Raw genomic sequence first — 19,557 nt, forward strand, 5'->3', positions numbered from 1 at the left:
GCCAACATCCCAAGAGGCTACAGGAACTGCTGCTCCTCCTGCTCTTGCTGGTTTCTGATGCAGCTTTTGTTGATTGCTGTTGCTAGTTGATAGTTGCTGGTTGCTGGTTGCTTTTGCTGGTTGCTGGATTGCTAATTGCTAGTTGGAGATACTCTGACAACAAAGATTGAACTTACCCGAAGAAATGCAACTTAGGAAGTAGCCTAAAGAGACTATGCCCCCTTTCCCCTCTAACCTTCTTTCTTGCCTACCAAGAGTTGAGGCAGGACATAGAAGAGATTGGGACGAGGAAGAGTGATAGATATAAGAACCCAATAAAGTAGTCAAAAAGTCAACCTATAATGTGGGTCCTGATCAGGAATCCTTTACCTGTGCCTATGAGTTAAACTTTATTCCATAATTTCTCCTCTAAGAGATTCAGGGTCTCATATCTAGCATTTATCCTCAATCCAGGTGGAATTTAATTTTGTGCAGGGTAAGAGATAAAAGTCTGCTTTCAGACTTCTACATGTAACTATCCAAAATCCAATCAAAAAACAAGTAATTGATTAATTTTTTTTGTAAAATATTCCCAGTCCTCACTCCCCAAGAGGAAACTTCACTTTGAAACAGAAGGATACCACTACAGAAACATTCCGTTATGAATCCCACTCACACTAGAAGGATACATCAACAAAACAACTCCCCTACCTGAGGCTCAGAGAACATTGCAGAAGAAAGGTATTAAAGACTTTATGAACCAGAAGATGGGGGAGTTTACTTTGAGTCTGTGTCTTGAGCCTTGTAAAATCAGAAGCTATACCCATAAAATATTACTAATATGGTTGCCTAATCATGAGCTTAACCAGGACAACACCAATGAAATGCCAAAGTAGATGAGAAAATTCATGAAGTCTCAATCCTACAAAAAAATCTGTAGCCAACTAGCAAATGATAAGAGAAGAAGAAATAGTCTTCTGCAGGAAAAAATATCCATGAATCAATTATCCAATACTAATTGTTCGGCCCTAAAAACATACATGCAAGTAACATTATACACATTAAGCAGGTTATATTTATGATTACAGAAAGATAGATAGATAGATAGATAGATAGATAGATAGATAGATAGATGATAGATAGACAGACAGATACAGATATGCATGTAACAACAATTAATGAAAAATGAGCTCATGAGTTTGAAAGAAAGCAAGGAGAGTTAGGTGAAAGAATTTGGATGGAGGAAATGGATGGGGAAATGCTTTAATTATATTATAATTTCAAAAATTAAGAAAAACAAATAAAAAGAGCTTAAATGTAGTTACCTTTGACAAGGATGCTATACTTCTAGAAATAATACAATATCAAATAAAAAAAACTCACTGCCAAGAATAGGTTACCTCCTTTGCAGCTGTTGGCTAGTAAGGTCCCATAGACTTCCCTAAACATATTGCCATTGCTTTGGGTTCCCCTCCAGAACATGATGGTAATATCTTATTGTTAAAGACATCACTTACCTGAGTTATGAATCACGGAGAAATGAAGATGGAACCAACCTGGAAATAACATCATTACTGGATACTTTTCACTGTGCTGAAAACTGCTATGCACACTATCTGGGGAAGTAAGTATCATTACTTTGACCCAGGTGTGGATACTGATAGTTTCAATAATGATCAGCATTACAAGATATGCCCGCTGCAGCAATAGTGACACTAACATAGAAGTAGTAATTAAACACTTTCTCATTTATTTAAGTCCCACTCCATAAAAATAAAATTTACAGTTGGCACAGTAAACAAGGCCAAGAACCTGTGACTATACAGGTAATAGGCCCAAAGAATAATATACTATTCTGCTAAAGAGACATAGTAACAAATGAATTCCTAGTGACATATTGTTATACCAATAGATAATTAGTGTGTCTTCCAAAATTGGACAAAGAAGCTTCTTTTTGCAGTAGATGCTGATGAGTGACATGGAGACACAAAAGGAGCCAGCATGCAAAAAATTAGGCTGTTGAGTGTTCACCCTTTATTGGACATGTGTATCACATCTATTTCTCTCAAGGTTCAAGGATCATTATGGAAGTGGTGGTAAAAGATTAAGAGAATTTAAGGCAGTGGAAAACTCCAATGAAATAGTGTTTTCTGGACACGACACAATAGAGGAATTGCACATATGAACCCACAGCATTTATAACAACATACATAACACTTGAGAAAAATCAAGTCAAAAAAAAGCTTACATGATGAAGGAAAGGGGCTGTCACCCTTAGAAGAGGAGCTATCAGCAATAGATTGCTATTGGGAGAAGGAGAGTCAGATTTCTTCTAGAATGCGACTGAGGAGAGGCTACCAAGACCCAGTAAACGACATGGGTAGTCACATACTGGAAGCACTGAGCAGACTGACCCTCTTTAAAAACAAAAAACCTTGAAATAGAGAAGAATAATGACAGGAGAGACAAGAAATTCCAGGGAAGATAATGGGAATGGAATTTATCAAACCAGGCTGTAGTCATATGTGAAATTCTCACACAATAAAAATATGAAGAAGAGGGCAAGGGTATGAATGATATGTAGAAGATTGTTATCTTTTAAGGAACTACAAACCATCAAACACCACTCTGTAGTCATTGGGATACAAATGGCTATAAGCAAAAAGACAAAATAAATGTAACCCAAGAAGTAGATAAACAGATAACTCTTGTATATGAGTGGCAATATCTGAATATTGATATAATACTTTTTCCTTATCTGAGCATCCACTGAAATGTGTGTGTGTGTGTATATATATATATATCAAATGGAATTTTGGATCATATAGTAGCCCTGAGTTTACTATTTAAGGAATTACCAAACTGCTTCTCACAGCAGCTGCACACTGTTTATTAACACTGTGATGTGCCCTTTAAACTTTTACTATAACCCAAGTCTGTTTGGCTTTTGCTGCCTTTCTTCTGCTGTCATGGATGCAGCATCATTGCCACATGCAGGATAATGGAGACTCATTTCCATGTGTTCTTCTAACAGCTTTAACTCTTACCTTTAAGTACTCAGAGAACACTTGATTTAATTTTTGCAGCATTTATAAGGCATTAGGAAAAAACAATTTTATTAAACTAGTTTTAATTTCATATCTGTGTGCTGTATTTACAGCTTTCCCCCCTCCTCCAGTTCCTCCCAACACAAGCTCCATCTCTTTCTTGCTAACTTGACCAGCAATTAATAAACCCTATTATTTTGAAAGTAAATTAATTTATCAGTAACAGAAGAGTTCAAAAGAAAGGCGAGTAAGATGCTGTTGAATTAATACATTATTGCTTATGTCATTATTTATCTCCAACAAATATTCAATAAAATACAAGACAGTAAGCCACTGTTGGGTTCAAAAATATACAATAAAACCCAACAATTTGTCTGATTCTAATCCTTTGAAAACTAAAATTACATTTTTCTAGTTCTTTGTTATAATTTTAAGAAAACCACATTTACTATCTATTTTTTAAATAGACTTCCATTGAGTTATATATTGATCACCTTTTGAGGGATCAGCTGTCCAATAATTAATGTTTGGTGTCATGAAGAACAAATATGAAAATTTTGAGTTTTCCTACTATAATTTCATCATTTACTGAGTATATGTCAGACATTACATCAGTTGAAAAAAAACAGAATAAGTGATATAATTCTCCAGCCAAAGATTCACAGAAGATAAAGAGAAAAAAATAAAAATCTGTTCCATTTATACTAGAGTTAATAAATAATAATGATACCCCACAATTAGTGAACCATCAAACACATGGAATCTCCATATGCTGTTAGAAACAATCATTCCTGCCAGCACCTCCCAGTGAGTTATTTTGAATCAGTTTCTTACGGGCATGAGGGAGATCTTGTTCCTTAAACCTGTCCACTGTTTATTCATGTGTTTCACTGGAACCTTGGTCTTTGTCAAACTTCTGTTAATGTATTAAAATAAGGGGAAAAAAAGAGGACAGCCCCAAATCCTCAGTCCAGTTTCCATGAAAAACATGCAGAATACAGAGACCTTCACAGTTGATTTTTATTATCTCTCCTAATTACTACTTCTGCTATGAGGCTACCATATTCTTAAATTTTCTATGCCTTCTCAAATAAAATAAGAAGCACATATTTATTGTAACTCAATTGTTCTACTCCCATAATGGCCTAGAATCTTTGAAAGGGAGGAAACATATGCCTTGTGCCTGAGAAATTATCTGGTATAACATAAAATTCCATTATTCACAATGACATCAGGTTTTAGTTCTTCTGGTGCTATCCCTACTAAATGATAAATCAAACAAGCTATTTAGCCCAATCTAGGCAAGCTAGTCTTGATGGCAAAGGACAGGGAGCCATATTGATTGGTCACAGTCCATGGTGTCCCTGATTCATGGGAGACAGGAAATAGAAGTCAATGACCATCTCAAACAGTCCATGTGACTAACCTCAGGAGATTAACCACAATTGTTAGAGAGATTTTTTTTAATGTGTCAACAAGAAACAAAAGATAAAGCCAAACCCTTACCAGATGGAAGCAACTTTTTAAACTATCGCTTCAAATTTAATTTGAGTAACTGTAAACACTTAGAAAAGATCTCATTTACCCCACTTTCTGTAGGAAACCCCAAAGCAATTTTGTTATTACTAGATAACTAGCCCCCCAAGTCACTGAAAAACCACCTCAGTATCTACTTGTAATGTTCAGAAAAGAAACAGAAAACATTTAGAAAATAAGAAGGGCACATACCCAGAGTGCTAAAACTGATCCCCCTTTAATTATAGAAAGCACTGTGTATTCAAAATCCAAAGAAATCCTTGGAGTTGACCAACAAAATGTAAAGACCTCCAGCTTCAAAATTACTGAGCTTGGTGGGCAATCTTTTTTTCAAGTTAACAAAACAAAAGTAGTTCACAGTTTTTAATAAAACAGTAACTTCTTGATATGAAAAATTGTATTCTCTTGTTAACTGTTACCCAAACCTTACAAACCCTTTTGCTTTAAATTTAAGCCCACATGTGTATTTGCTTAAGTAGAAACAGATAGCTCACACACACACATACACTGCACACACAACACATACATTAACTCATAACTGATGGGAGATAAGGTAGAAAATGAAGCTGTAGGAGCTTTTGGTGAGAGGACTATGGGTAAAAATTTGATGATCCCATTTTACCAAATAGTGGTAAAACTATCTTCTCTCATAATTGTATATTCCTGAAAAACTCATGGAGAGCTCAAAGATCAACACCCTTTAAAGGCACTGCTTTCCCTTTTTCTCAAAATGGCCTCCAATGGTGAAGAGGAGCTTGCTAGGGAGGAGGCAACCTTGAATTGTAAATTCTCTAAAAAAAAAAAAAAACAAAACAAAACAAACAAACAAACAAAAAAAACCACCAAAATGTTTATGATTTGCTATCAAAGACCCTCGTCTATTCTCAGTGAGGTTCCACATGTTCTTGGATTTCACAGTGCATCCCATTGAATCTAAATTGTATCTTCTGCGTTTTCTGATAGGAGTCATTGGAGATTTTCAAGTTCCTTCCATCAGACATAGAAGTTAACCATTCAAGGTCATTGTCTATGCTTTGCTTTACCTAGCCACACACATGCAGGACTCTGTTCTCTAGTGAGTAAGGAGTCAAGGGCTCTTCACTCACAACTTGCAGTTGAACAGGGCATGCCATGGAAGCACAAGCCAGATAGAATTTAATTTGCCTAACACTCCTTACAATTGTAGCATCATGAATATACATTGGCCCATTGTGATTGTTCCAAGAGTTCCAAAGAGGAAGACGGCAACCCTCTTGGCAACTATCTCAGTCATCTTGTTTTTCCTCATTTTCTTTCTTTCTTTTTTTATTAATCATTCCATTTGTTTACATCTCATATGATAGCCCACTTCCTGGTTACCCCTCCACCAATCCCTCATCCCACATCTACCCTCTACACTCCACCTTCCCCTTTGCCTATATGAGGGTGCTCCCCTACCCACCAACCCTCCACCCAGCCCCACCCCCACTGCTCCAGCATCCTTACCAGGACCAAGGGCCTCCCCTCCCATTACAGTCTGACAAGGCCATCCTCTGCTACATATGTATCTAGAGCCATGGATCCCCCCAGGTACACTCCTTGGTTAATGGTCTAGTCTCTGGGAGAACTGGGTGGTTAGGACAGCCTATGTTGTTCTTCCAATAGGGTTGCAATCCACCTCTGATCCTCCAATCCTTCTGCCTGCTCCCCAACCAGGTTCACTGAGCTCAGTCTTATGGTTGGCTCCAAGCATCCACATCTGCATTGGTCAGTTGCTGGCTAGACCTCCCAAGGAACAGCCACAACAGATCCTATCAGCAAGTGCCTCTTGACCATGGCCACGGTGTATGGTGTTTTCTGTATGCAGACAGGATGGATCCCCAGGTGGGGCAGTCACCAGATGGCCCTTCTTTTAGTCTCTGTTCTATTTTTTGTCCCTGTTCTTCCTTTGGACAGGAAATTTCTGGCTTAGAAACTTTGAGATGGATGGATGGCCCCATTCTTCGACCAAGGACCATGCTTATCTACTGGAGGTGTTCTCTACAGGTTCTATTTCCCCGTTCTCTTCTCTTTCCTTTTATGCAATCATCTTTGAGAACCAAGGTCAAAGTGGGTCACTGCTGGAATGCTTTAGTGTTCTTATAAAAGTGTTTATTCAAGCTTTTCTTATGTCTGCTTTTCACTCTGAACTGGACAGACTCTGCCCTGCTGCTTGGATAGAAATGTCTCTTCATGGCTTATAATGTACATAGTATGGTTCATAATGCACCTCAGAGTAAGCTTTGGGAACTAAAACAATCATTTTTCTTCTCAATAAAGCCTTTCTCTTTAACAGTGTTTGTCTCCTTAGTAAAATAAAGTCACTAACACCTGAATAATGACTTCTTTGTTTCTTCTGTATTATAGCTGGTAGAATCATAAGACAATGCAATTACAGGGAACATCAAAAATAAAATAATTTAATCACAGGCTTATTTTTTATTTGTGGTGATGGAACCCAGAACCATGGCTTCATTCAAGTCAAGCATGCTCCCTGATACTCAGCTACAACTCCAGCTCTACATATGTATTTAACATCCATTTATTATATGTTAAATCCTTATAAAAATTATATGTTAAATCCTTAAAGGCCATGACAAGTTCACTTTAGTAGTACTCTGAGTATTTATAGTACCTGTCAATTAGCATGTAAATAAGCTATGAGTTAAGGAAATATGTTCTTTCTTAATCAAACCCAGATTCCAAACTTCATAGACATACAGAAAGAAATATGTCTATGTTAAATACTGCTGTGGCTGCAAGTGTAATTTGGTAAGAAATATATTTGTATAAGTCATATACTCAGAGAAAACATTGTATGAAATAAGAAATGGACATTCTGTGATGGTTAAGTTATCACCCAATTGGACCAATGGATACTCAAATCATGAGCTAGAACATTATTTCTAGATGTGTCTTGCAGAATGCTTCTCAAGGAATCAATAAACTAAATAAAGATGATCCATACTCATCAGTGTGAGAGGAGTCAGAGAATCCACTAAAGATCCAAATAGAACAAAGAGATGGAGAAGAAATTGAATCCCACTATCTCAATCTCTCCCTCCCTCACTCCCTTTCTTTTTCCTATTCTACTTTTCTCCCCACCCCCACCCCTACTCCCCACCACCACATCTCCTTTCCCTACTCTCCTGTCCCATTTCTATTTTCTCTTTCCTTCAGGTTTCAGAGTTCCAGGTACCTCAACCTCCAGGAAATACAACTATGCATATTCCAGTTCTTAGGACTTAACTTGGACTTGAATTATACTATTAGATTTCTTTGATTCTTTAGGGTATAGATGGTATAGTTGGTTCTATGAAAATCCATAATGTTAGCAAACTCCCTTGGTAAATCCAATATGACATATCTATACATATTGCATTAGCTCTTACCTTCTGAAAAACTCTAATAAACTCTCTTATACCTGAGGACAGATGATTACAGAGAAATCACAACACACACACACACACACACACACACACACACAATTTTGGAATTCCCTTCATCTTGGTGGACCTCCAAGTAGATAAGGCATTTGTCAGAGTATACTTGACCATAGACAACATCCATACCCTTAATTTCATCAAACTCAATACATTTTTCTCAACTTTAATAGGTTCACAACTCCTTGGCTATATGCCCTCAACTCTGCTCTCTTAAGTTGTACTTTATGAGTCCTTCTCTAACCCCTTGATGCCATCTAATCCTGTTCTCCTGTCTCCTATAGCCCCACCATTCTGTTGCATTAACTGTCTGAATTTTTTACATATCTTGTTATTATGTGCTTGTGTTTTAGTATGCCTTAATCTTACCAAGACTACAGGTAGAATCTGCTAAACATATCACCTTGGTTGCTCAATGGGTCTCTCTCCATCTAATTGTCTCATTCTGTAAAAGTGTCATAAAATGAATCTAGTTTAAAATTTTATTTAGACTAAAGTTTAGAGAAATTAAAAGGAATAAGACAATTATAATTGATGCATAATGAAAACTTGAAAGCACGACTTAGTGCTGTATGACAGAATGAATGGATAAATAATCATTGGAAGGTCAGAGAGTCACAAGACAAAATGAGCCACTTCCATGTCTATGTAGCAGTGAGATGCCCCTGATACATCCAGTCAAAATTATTGTTTCCAGTTCTCTTTCTCTTCTTCCTCCTTACCTTCAATGATAATATGCAGGAAATTCTGCACAATGCCTCTGTAACCCATGCCCATTTCATTTTTAGCCTATTCTACTTGAAAACATAAAGAATTTTAATTGTATCATTATTTAATTTTATGCAATTAAATAGGGTTTTTCTCTACAACCATAGAACTTGAGACCCAATTCCTCAACCATTCCTTGTCCAGTTCCTGTACCTTTGCTGGCTTCAGATGTTAATGACTAAGGTAATGGTTAGACAGACCACCTTTCTCAGAGGCTTTATTGGAACAATAAATGAAGATAAGAAAACTCTGTTGTTCTTATGTTAAGTGAATTTAAGATGAAGAAGGAAGATGTGGGTCCAGAGACCTTTAGGCCACCCCTAAACTATAACACATAGATGTCTCCCCATAAAATTGGTCCAAACTAAACTGCTTGGGAAAATCTGAAAACAATTTAAGATATACTGAAAAGTGATGCCTTATCTAAAAATTCAACACAGGCCCTGTGCCACCAGCTTCGTTCAATATATAAAATGTTCTGAACATGTATAGATCTTGACATAAGATTATTTAGAACATAATTTAAAAGTAGAATAGACTACTTGGTTGGACAGATTTTTCTCCATCCTGATTGTCTGCCAAAAATAAAATAAGTTGAAATAAAAAATGATGTTCTTTGTAATACTAAAGAAGACATCATAAGCAATAATTTCTTCTTTCAGTGATAGCCACCAAAGACAAAGAAAAGTTGAACAAGATGAAGAGTCTAAACTGAGATACAGAACATAAAAGATATCACTCACAACCAAGTGATTCCAGAGTCCAAAATCTTTTCATACCTTTATTACTTATTTTAAAAGCCTAGAATAATAATAATAGATTTAATGTTAATGGTAAGAACTTATATATCAGATGTCAGCAGAGAAGTCGCTTTGTTCAGTAAATGTTCATTAACACAGAAATGCACAACTAGTCAAAGTGTAGAAAAAAAATTGTCAGTGGAGTGCTCAGGTCCAATTGGAACATGTGTATCAAATCCCTTCCCCAAGGTTCAGGGACCATCACAGAAGAAGAGGTGAAAAGGCTTTAAGACCCTAAGGGTAAAGAAGACCAAGTCAAAACAGTGACTTCTGAAGATGGCAGGATCATTGTACTCATGAGCTCATAGCATCTGTGGCTGCCAATACTAAATGTGTAAAAAGAACAAGCCAGTCAGCATTCTACATACACCCCTAACTGAGAAACTATAGATAGTTGGTGAAGTCTGGGGAACAGAGAGTCTGGGGGTTTTTTAGTGGACTATGGAGGAGTGTTTTTTGAAGGGTGTGACTTCTAGTAGATTAATCATGCTCCAGTGTGTGGTACCACCCCTAGATGTGTGTGGCCACCATAGACTTTAGTGGCAGAGAGAGAGAGAGAGAGAGAGAGAGAGAGAGAGAGAGAGAGAGAAGAGAGAGAGAGAGAAACAGAGACAAAGAGAAAGAAAATGAGAAAGAGAGAGACAGAGAGAGAGACAGAGAGATAGAGACAGGGAGATTAACAGGATCTCTTAGTCAGGATTTCTATTCCTGCACAAAACATCACAAAGAAGAAGTTGGGGAGGAAAGGGTTTTTTCAGCTTACACTTCCATGTTGCTGTTCATCACCAAAGGAAGTCAGGACTAGACTCAAGCAGGTCAGGGAGCAGGAGCTGATGAAGAAGCCACAGAGGGATGCTGCTTAATGGCTAGCTTCCCCTGGCTTTCTCAGCTTGCTCTCTTATAGAACCCAAGAATACCAGTCCAGAGAAGGCACCACCCTAAATGGGCCCTCCCCCTTTGATCATCAACAGCGAAAATGCCCCACAGCTGAATCTCATGAACTTCCCCAAGTGAAGCTTTTTTCTCTGTGATAACTCCAGCCTTTTTCAAGTTGAGACACAAAGCAATCCAGTACATAGGAGGACAGATGAGGAGGTGGGTTTCTGTCTGTGAGAAGCTAGGAGAAAAAAATGGAGAAGTCAAATATGATCAAAATACCTTACATGAAAATCTCAAAGCATCATTACCAAACAGAATGGCTGCGATCAAAATCACAGGTGACAGCAGATGCTGGCAAGGATGTGGAGGAAAAGGAATACTCCTCCATTGCTGGTGGAACTGCAACCTGGTAAAACCACTTTGGAAATCAATCTGGTGGTTTCTCAGAAAATTGGAAATAGTTCTACCTGAAGACCTTGCTATACCACTATTGGGCATATACCCAAAAGATGCTCCAATGTATAACAAGAACCCATGCTCCACTATGTTTATAATAGCCAGAAGATGGAAACAACCCAGAAGTCCGTCAACCAAAGAATGGATACAGAAATGTGGTACATTTACAAAATAGAGTACTACTTAGCTATTAAAAACAATTCGTAGGAAGTCCCTTCCAGTCGGCACCAGCACCAGGTCGCCTTGGACGCAGAGTTTGGGGACAACCCCAAGGTCCCCTAGAGGACTCTCCATGCAATCTTAGGACCACCAGTGAGTGGAAAACAACTTCTATTCCAATTCAATTGCTCAGGACCTGAGACAGCATTAGAGAACCAGGAAACCCAGCCTGACCAGGGTCACAAATCCCTTCCAGTCAGCGCCAGCACTTGGTCACCTGGGCCCAGAGTCAGCGGACACCCCCAAGGTCCCTAGAGGACAGCTTCTGAGACAAACCCCATTTCGGGCTCCAGACATCCAGACACCTTCCCTGCCAGAGGAGATGTATCCACCCTGCCCGGGAGGGCTTTGCCGGAGCACCTGGGGGAGTCATCTTGGTTCCCTGATCCCTCTGAGACTAATCTGTGCAGGTGAGAGTGTGGACTACAGAAGCTAACAGAATCTGTGACAGGCATAAGCAACACAGCTTCTGGGACAGGTCCTGGTTCAGGCCTTCATCTTATGCCAGGAGGTAGGTCTGAACACCAGATATCTGTGCACCTTCCCTGTAAGAGGAAAGCTTGTGTGCAGAGAGTGCTCTGACCACTGAAACTCAGAGGAGAGAGACAGACTCCCAGGTCCACTGATAAGGCTAACAGAATCACAAGAGGAAAAATCTATACCCAGAGACAACTATAACAACTAACTCCAGAGATTACCAGATGGCAAAAGGCAAACGTAAGAATCTTACTAACAGAAACCAAGACCACTCACCATCATCAGAACACAGCACTCCCAACTCGTCCAGTCCTGGGCACCCCAACACACCAGAAAACCTAGACTCAGATTTAAAAGCATATCTCATGATGATGGTAGAGGAGTTCAAGAAGGACTTTAATGACTCACTTAAAGAAATACAGGCGAATACTGCTAAAGAGTTACAAGTCCTTAAAGAAAAAGAGGAAAACACATCCAAACAGGTGATGGAAATGAGCAAAACCATACTAGACCTAAAAAGGGAAATGGACACAATAAAGAAAACCCAAAGTGAGGCAACACTGGAGATAGAAACCCTAGGAAAGACATCTGGAACCATAGACGCGAGCATCAGCAACAGAATACAAGAGATGGAAGACAGAATCTCAGGTGCAGAAAATTCCATAGAGACCATGTCCACAACAATCAAAGAAAAGGTAAAATGAAAAAAGATCCTAACTCAAAACATCCAGGAAATCCAGGACACAATGAGAAGACCAAACCTACAAATAATAGGAGTTGATGAGTATGAAGATTTTCAACTTAAAGTGCCAGCAAATATCTTCAACAAAATTATAGAAGAAAACTTTGCAAACCTAAAGAAAGAGATGCCCATGAACATACAAGAAGCCTACAGAACGTCAAATAGACTGGACCAGAAAAGAAATTCCTCCTGACACATAATAATCAGAACAGCAAATGCCCTAAATAAAGATAGAATATTAAAAGCAGTAAGGGAAAACGGTCAAATAACATATAAAGGCAGGCCTATCAGAATTACACCAGACTTTTCACCAGAGACTATGAAAGCCAGAAGATCCTGGACAGATGTTATACAGACACTAAGAGAACACAAATGCCAGCCCAGGCTACTATACCCAGCCAAACTTTCAATTACCATAGATGGATAAACCAAAGTATTACACAACAAAACCAAATTTACACATTATCTTTCCACGAATCCAGCCCTTCAAAGGATAATAACTGGGAAAAAAAACAATACAAGGACAGAAACCACGCTCTAAAAAAAGCAAGAAAGTAATCCTTCAACAAACCTAAAAGAAGACAGCCACAAGAACAGAATGACTACTCTAACATCAAAAATAATAGGAAGCAACAATTACATTTCCTTATATCTCTTAATATCAATGGACTCAATTCCCCAATAAAAAGGACATGGACTAACAGACTGGCTACACAAACAGGACCCAAAAATTTGCTGCTTACAGGAAACCCATCTCAGGGAAAAAGACAAACACTACCTCAAAATGAAAGGTTAGAAAACAATCTTGCAAGCAAATGGTCTGAAAAAACAAGCTGGAGTAGCCATTCTAATATCAAATGAAATCGACTTCTGACCCAGAATTATCAAAAAAGACAAGGAGGGACACTTCATACACATCAAAGGTAAAATCTTCCAAGATGAACTATCAATTCTGAATATATATGCTCCAAATGCAAGGGCAGCCACATTCATTAAAGAAACTTTAGTAGAGCTCAAAGCACATATTGCACCTCACACAATAATAGTGAGAGAATTCAACACAACACTTTCATCAATGGAGAGATCATGGAAACAGAAACTAAACAGGGACACAGTGAAACTAACAGAAGAAATGAAACAAAAGGACTTAACAGATATTTACAGAACATTTTATCCTAAAACAAAAGGATATACCTTCTTCTCAGCACCTCATGGTACCTTCTCCAAAATTAACCATATAATTGGTCACAAAAGAGGACTCACAGATAAAAAAATATTGAAATTGCCCCATGCATCCTATCAGACCACCATGGACTAAGGCTGATCTTAAATAACAACATAAATAATGGAAAGCCAAAATTCACGTGGATACTGAACAACACTCTCCTCAATGATACCTTGGTCAAGGAAGGAATAAAGAAAAAAATTAAAGACTTTTTAGAGTTTAATGAAAATGGAAGCCACAACATACCCAAACACATAGGACACAATGAAATCATTTCTAAGAGGAAAACTCATAGTTCTGAGTGCCTCCAAAAAGAAACTAGAGAGAGCACTCACAAGCAGCTTGACAACAAACCTAAAAGCTCTAGAACAAAAGGAAGCAAATTCACCCATGAGGAGTAGAAGACAGGGAATAATCAAACTCAGGAGCAAAATCAACCAAGTGGAAACAAGAAGAACTATTCAAATAATCAACCAAACAAGGAGCTGGTTCTTGAGAAAAATCAACAAGATAGATAAACCCTTAGTGAGACTCACTAGAGGGCACAGGGACAGCATCCTAATTAACAAAATCAGAAGTGAAAAGGGAGACATAACAACAGATCCTGAAGAAATCCAAAACACCATCAGATCCTTCTACAAAAGGCTATACTCAACAAAACTGGAAAACCTGAATGAATTGGACAAATATCTAGACAGATACCAGGTACCAGTTAAATCAGGATCAAGTTAATGATCTAAACAGTCCCATATCCCCTAAAGAAATAGAAGCAGTCAATAATAGTCTCCCAACAAAAAAAAAAAAAAAAAAAAGCCCAGGACCAAATAGGTTTAGTGCAGAGTTCTATCAGACCTTCAAAGAAGATGTAGTTCCAGTTCTTCACAAACTATTCTACAAAATAGAAGCAGAAGGTACTCTACCCAATTCATTCTATGAAGCCACAATTACTCTGATACCTAAACCACAGAAAGACCCAACACTGATAGAGAACTTCAGACCAATTTCCCTTATGAATATCGATGCAAAAATCCTCAATGAAATTCTGGCTAACCGAATCCAAGAACACATCAAAATAATCATCTAATCTATCCTGACCAAGTAGGTTTCATCCCAGGGATGCAGGGATGGTTCAATATATGGAAATCCATCGAAGTAATCCACTATATAAACAAACTCAAAGACAAAAACCACATGATCATCTTGTTAGATGTGGAGAAAGCATTTGACAAAATCCAACACACATTCATGATAAAAGTCTTGGAAAGATCAGTAATTCAAGGCCCATTCCTAAACATGAGAAAAGCAATCTACAGCAGGCCAGTAGCCAACATCAAAGTAAATGGTGAGAAGCTGGAAGCATTCCCACTAAAATCAGGGACTAGACAAGGCTGTCCACTTTCCCCCTACCTATTCAACATTGTACTTGAAGTCCTAGCCAGAGCAATTCGACAACAAAATTAGATCAAGGGGATACATATTGGAAAGGAAGAAGTCAAAATATCACTTTTTGCAGATGATATGACAGTATATATAAGTGACCCTAAAAATTCCACCAGAGAACTCCTAAACCTGATAAACAGCTTCTGTGAAGTAGCTGGATATAAAATTAACTCAAACAAGTAAATGGCCTTTCTCTACACAAAGGATAAACAGACTGAGAAAGAAATTAGGGAAACAACACCCTTTTCAGTAGTCAAAAATAATATAAAATACCTTGGCATGACTCTAACTAATGAAGTGAAATATCTGTATGTTAAAAACTTCAAGTCTCTGAAGAAACTAATTAAAAAAGATCTCCAAAGATGGAAAGATCTCCCATGCTAATGAATTGGCAGGATCAATATAGTAAAAATGGCTATCTCATCAAAAGCAATCTACAGATTCAATGCAATCCCCATCAAAATTCTAACTCAATTCTTCAACGAATTAGAAAGAGCAATCTGCAAATTCATCTGGAATAACAAAAAACCTAGGATAGCAAAAACTCTTCTCAAGGATAAAAGAACCTCTGGTGGAATCACCGTGCCTGACCTAAAGCTGTACTACAGAGCAATTGTTATAAAAACTGCATGGTACTGGTATAGTGACAGACAAGTAGACCAATGGAATAGAACTGAAGACCCAGAAATGAACCCACACACCTATGGTCACTTGATCTTTGACAAAGAAGCTAAAACCATCCACTGGAAAAAAGACAGCATTTTCAACAAATGGTGCTGGCACAACTGGCAGTTATCATGTAGAAGAATGAGAATTCATCCGTTCCTATCTCCTTGTACTAAGGTCAAATCTAAGTGGACCATGGAACTCCACATAAAACCAGAGACAGTGAACTTATAGAGGAGAAAATGTGGAAAAGCCTCGAAGATATGGGCACAGGGGAAAAATTCCTGAATAAAACAGCAATGGCTTGTGCTGTAAGATCGAGAATTGACAAATGGGACCTCATGAAACTTCAAAGCTTCTGCAAGGCAAAAGACACCGTCAATAAGACAAAAAGGCCACCAAGAGATTGGGAAAGGATCTTTACCTATCCTAAATCAAATAGGGTAGTAATATCCAATATATATAAAGAACTCAAGAAGGTGGACTCAAAAAAATCAAATAACCCCATTAAAAAATGGGGTGCATAGCTTAACAAAGAGTTCTCACTTGAGGAATACTGAATGATTGAACAACACCTGAAAAAATGTTGAGCATCCTTAATCATCAGGGAAATGCAAATCAAAACAACCCTGAGATTCCACCTCACACCAGTCAGAATGGCTAAGATCAAAAATTCAGGTGACAGCAGATGCTGGCAAGGATGTGGAGAAAGAGGAACACTCCTCCATTGTTGGTGGGATTGCAAGCTTGTACAACCACTCTTGAAATCAGTCTGGCGGTTCCTCAGAAAACTGGACACAGTACTACCAGAGGTCGTGCAATACCTCTCCTGGACATATATGCAGAAGATGTCCCAACCTGTAAGAAGGACACATGCTCCACTATGTTCATAGCAGCCTTATTTATAATAGCCAGAAGCTGGAAAGAACCCAGATGCCCCTCAACAGAGGAAAGGATACAAAAAGTGGTACCTTTACACAATGGAGTACTACTCAGCTATTAAAAAGAATGAATTTATGAAATTCCTAGGCAAATGGTTGGACCTGGAGGGCATCATCCTGAGTGAGGTAACACAATCACAAAGGAACTCAAATGATATGTACTCACTGATAAGTGGATATTAGCCCAGAAACTTAGTATAGCGAGATATAAGATATAATTTGCAAAACACATAAAACTGAAGAAGAATGAAGACCAAAGTGTGGACACTTTGTCCCTTCTTAGAATTAGAAACAATCACCCATGGAAGGAGTTACAGAGACAAAGTTTGGAGCTGAGACAAAAGGATGGACCATCCAGAGACTGCCATATCCAGGGATCCATCACATAACTAGCCTCCAAACGCTGACACCATTGCATACACTAGCAAGCGTTTGCTGCAAGGACCCTGATATAGCTGTCTCTTGTGAGACTATGCCGGGGCCTAGCAAACACATAAGTGGATGCCCACAGTCAGCTATTGGATCACAGGGCCCCCAATGGAGGAGCTAGAGAAAGTATCCAAGGAGCTAAAGAGATCTGCAACCCTGTAGGTGCAACAACATTATGAACTAACCAGTACCCCGGAGCTCTTGTCTCTAGCTGCATATGTATCAAAAGATAACCTAGTCGGCCTTCACTGGAAAGAGAGGCCCATTGGACATGCAAACTTTATATACCCCAGTACAGGAGAACTCCAAGGCCAAAAAATGGGAATGGGTGGTTAGGGAAATGGGGGGGTGGGGGAGGGTGTGGGAGACTTTTGGGATAGCATTGGAAATGTAATTGAGGAAAATACGTAATAGAAAATATTAAAAAAAAAACCTCAAGAAGGTGGACTCCAAAAAATAAAATAACCCCATTAAAACATGGGGTGCATAGCTTAACAAAGAGTTCTCACTTGAGGAATACTGAATGGCCGAAAAGCACCTGAAAAAATGTTCAGCATCCTTAATCATCAGGGAAATGCAAATCAAAACAACCCTGAGATTCCACCTCACACCAGTCAGAATGGCTAAGATCAAAAATTCAGGTGACAGCAGATGCTGGCAAGGATGTGGAGAAAGAGGAACACTCCTCCATTGTTGGTGGGATTGCAAGCTTGTACAACCACTCTTGAAATCAGTCTGGCGGTTCCTCAGAAAATTGGACATAGTACTACCAGAGGATCCTGCAATACCTGTCCTGGGTATATATCCAGAAGATGTTCCAACTGGTAAGAAGGACACATGCTCCACTATGTTCATAGCAGCCTTATTTATAATAGCCAAAAGCTGGAAAGAACCCAGATGCCCCTCAACAGAGGAATGGATACAGAAAATGTGGTACATTTACACAATTGAGTACTACTCAGCTATTAAAAAGAATGAGTTTATGAAATTCCTAGGCAAATGGATGGACCTGGAGGGCATCATCCTGAGTGAGGTAACCCAGTCACAAAAGAACTCACATGATATGTACTCACTGATAAGTGGATATTAGCCCAGATACTTAGAATACCCAAGACCTAAGATACAATTTGTGAAACTCATGAAACTCAAGAAGAACGAAGTCCAAAGTGTGGACACTTTGCCCCGTCTTAGAATTGGGACAAAGCACACATGGAAAGGGTTACAGAGACAAAGTTTGGAGCTGAGACGAAAGGATGGAACATCTAGAGTCTGCCATATCCGGGATCCATTCCCTAATCAGCCTCCAAATGCTGACACCATTGCATACACTAGCAAGATTTTGCTGAAAGGACCCTGATAATAGCTATCTCTTGTGAGACTATGTTGGGGCCTAGCAAACACAGAAGTAGATGCTCACAGTTAGCTATTGGATGGCTCACAGGGCCCCCAGTTGAGGAGCTAGAGAGAGTACCCAAGGAGCTAAAGGGATCTGCAATCCTATAGGTGGAACAACAATATGAACTAACCAGTACCCCCGGAGCTCGTGTCTCTGGCTACATATGTATCAGAAGATGGCCTAGTCGGCCATCAGTGGAATGAGAGGCCCATTGGTCGTGCACACTTTATATGTCTCAGTATAGGGGTATGCCTGGGCCAAGAAGTGGGAGTGGGTGGGTAGGGGAATGTGGGGGGGGGAGGGTGTAGGGGACTTTTGGGATAGCACTGTAAATGTAAATGAAGAAAATACCTAATAATAATAATAATAATAATAATAACAATTTGCCGGCAAATGAATAGAACTAGAAAATAATCATCCTGAGTGAGGTAACCCAGACACAAAAGAACACACGTGGTATGTATTCACTAATGAGTAGATATTAGCCCAAAAGCTCAAAATGTCCACAATACAACCCACAGACCATATGGAGCTTAGGAGGAAGGAATCCCAGGGTGTGGATGCTTCAGTCCTGTGTCCAGGGAGGAATAGGACAATCAAAGGAGGTGGAAGGAGGGAGGGCCCTGGGAGGAAGGAAGGAGAGGAAGAAAAAAGGGCACAGGATCAAGTACTGGAAGGGATGGGAGAGAGGTACAGAGGGTCAGAATATCAAACAAAATTAGGTAGTAGTGGGGGGATGAGAAACTGGGAGTAGCCACTGGAGGGTCCTAGACACTAGGAAAGGCAGAGGCTCCCAAGGACCCAACAGAGATGACTTTAGCTGAAATGCACTCAGCAAAGGGGAGATAGAACCTGTAGAGACCACCTCCAGTAGATAGGCACAGCCCCCATTTGAGGGCTGGGGCCACCCATCCATCTCAAAGTTTTTAACCCAGAAATGATCCTATCCACAGGAAAGACAGGGACAAAAAAATGGAGCAAAGACTGAAGGAAGCGCCATTCAGGGACCACCCTACCTTCGGATCCATCCTGTCTGCAGACACCAAACACTAACACTGATGCTTTTGCCAAGAGGCACTTGCTGACAGGAACCTAG

The sequence above is a fragment of the Mus musculus genome, chromosome 2, assembly GCF_000001635.26.
Source record: "Mus musculus strain C57BL/6J chromosome 2, GRCm38.p6 C57BL/6J".
NCBI lineage: Eukaryota > Metazoa > Chordata > Mammalia > Rodentia > Muridae > Mus > Mus musculus.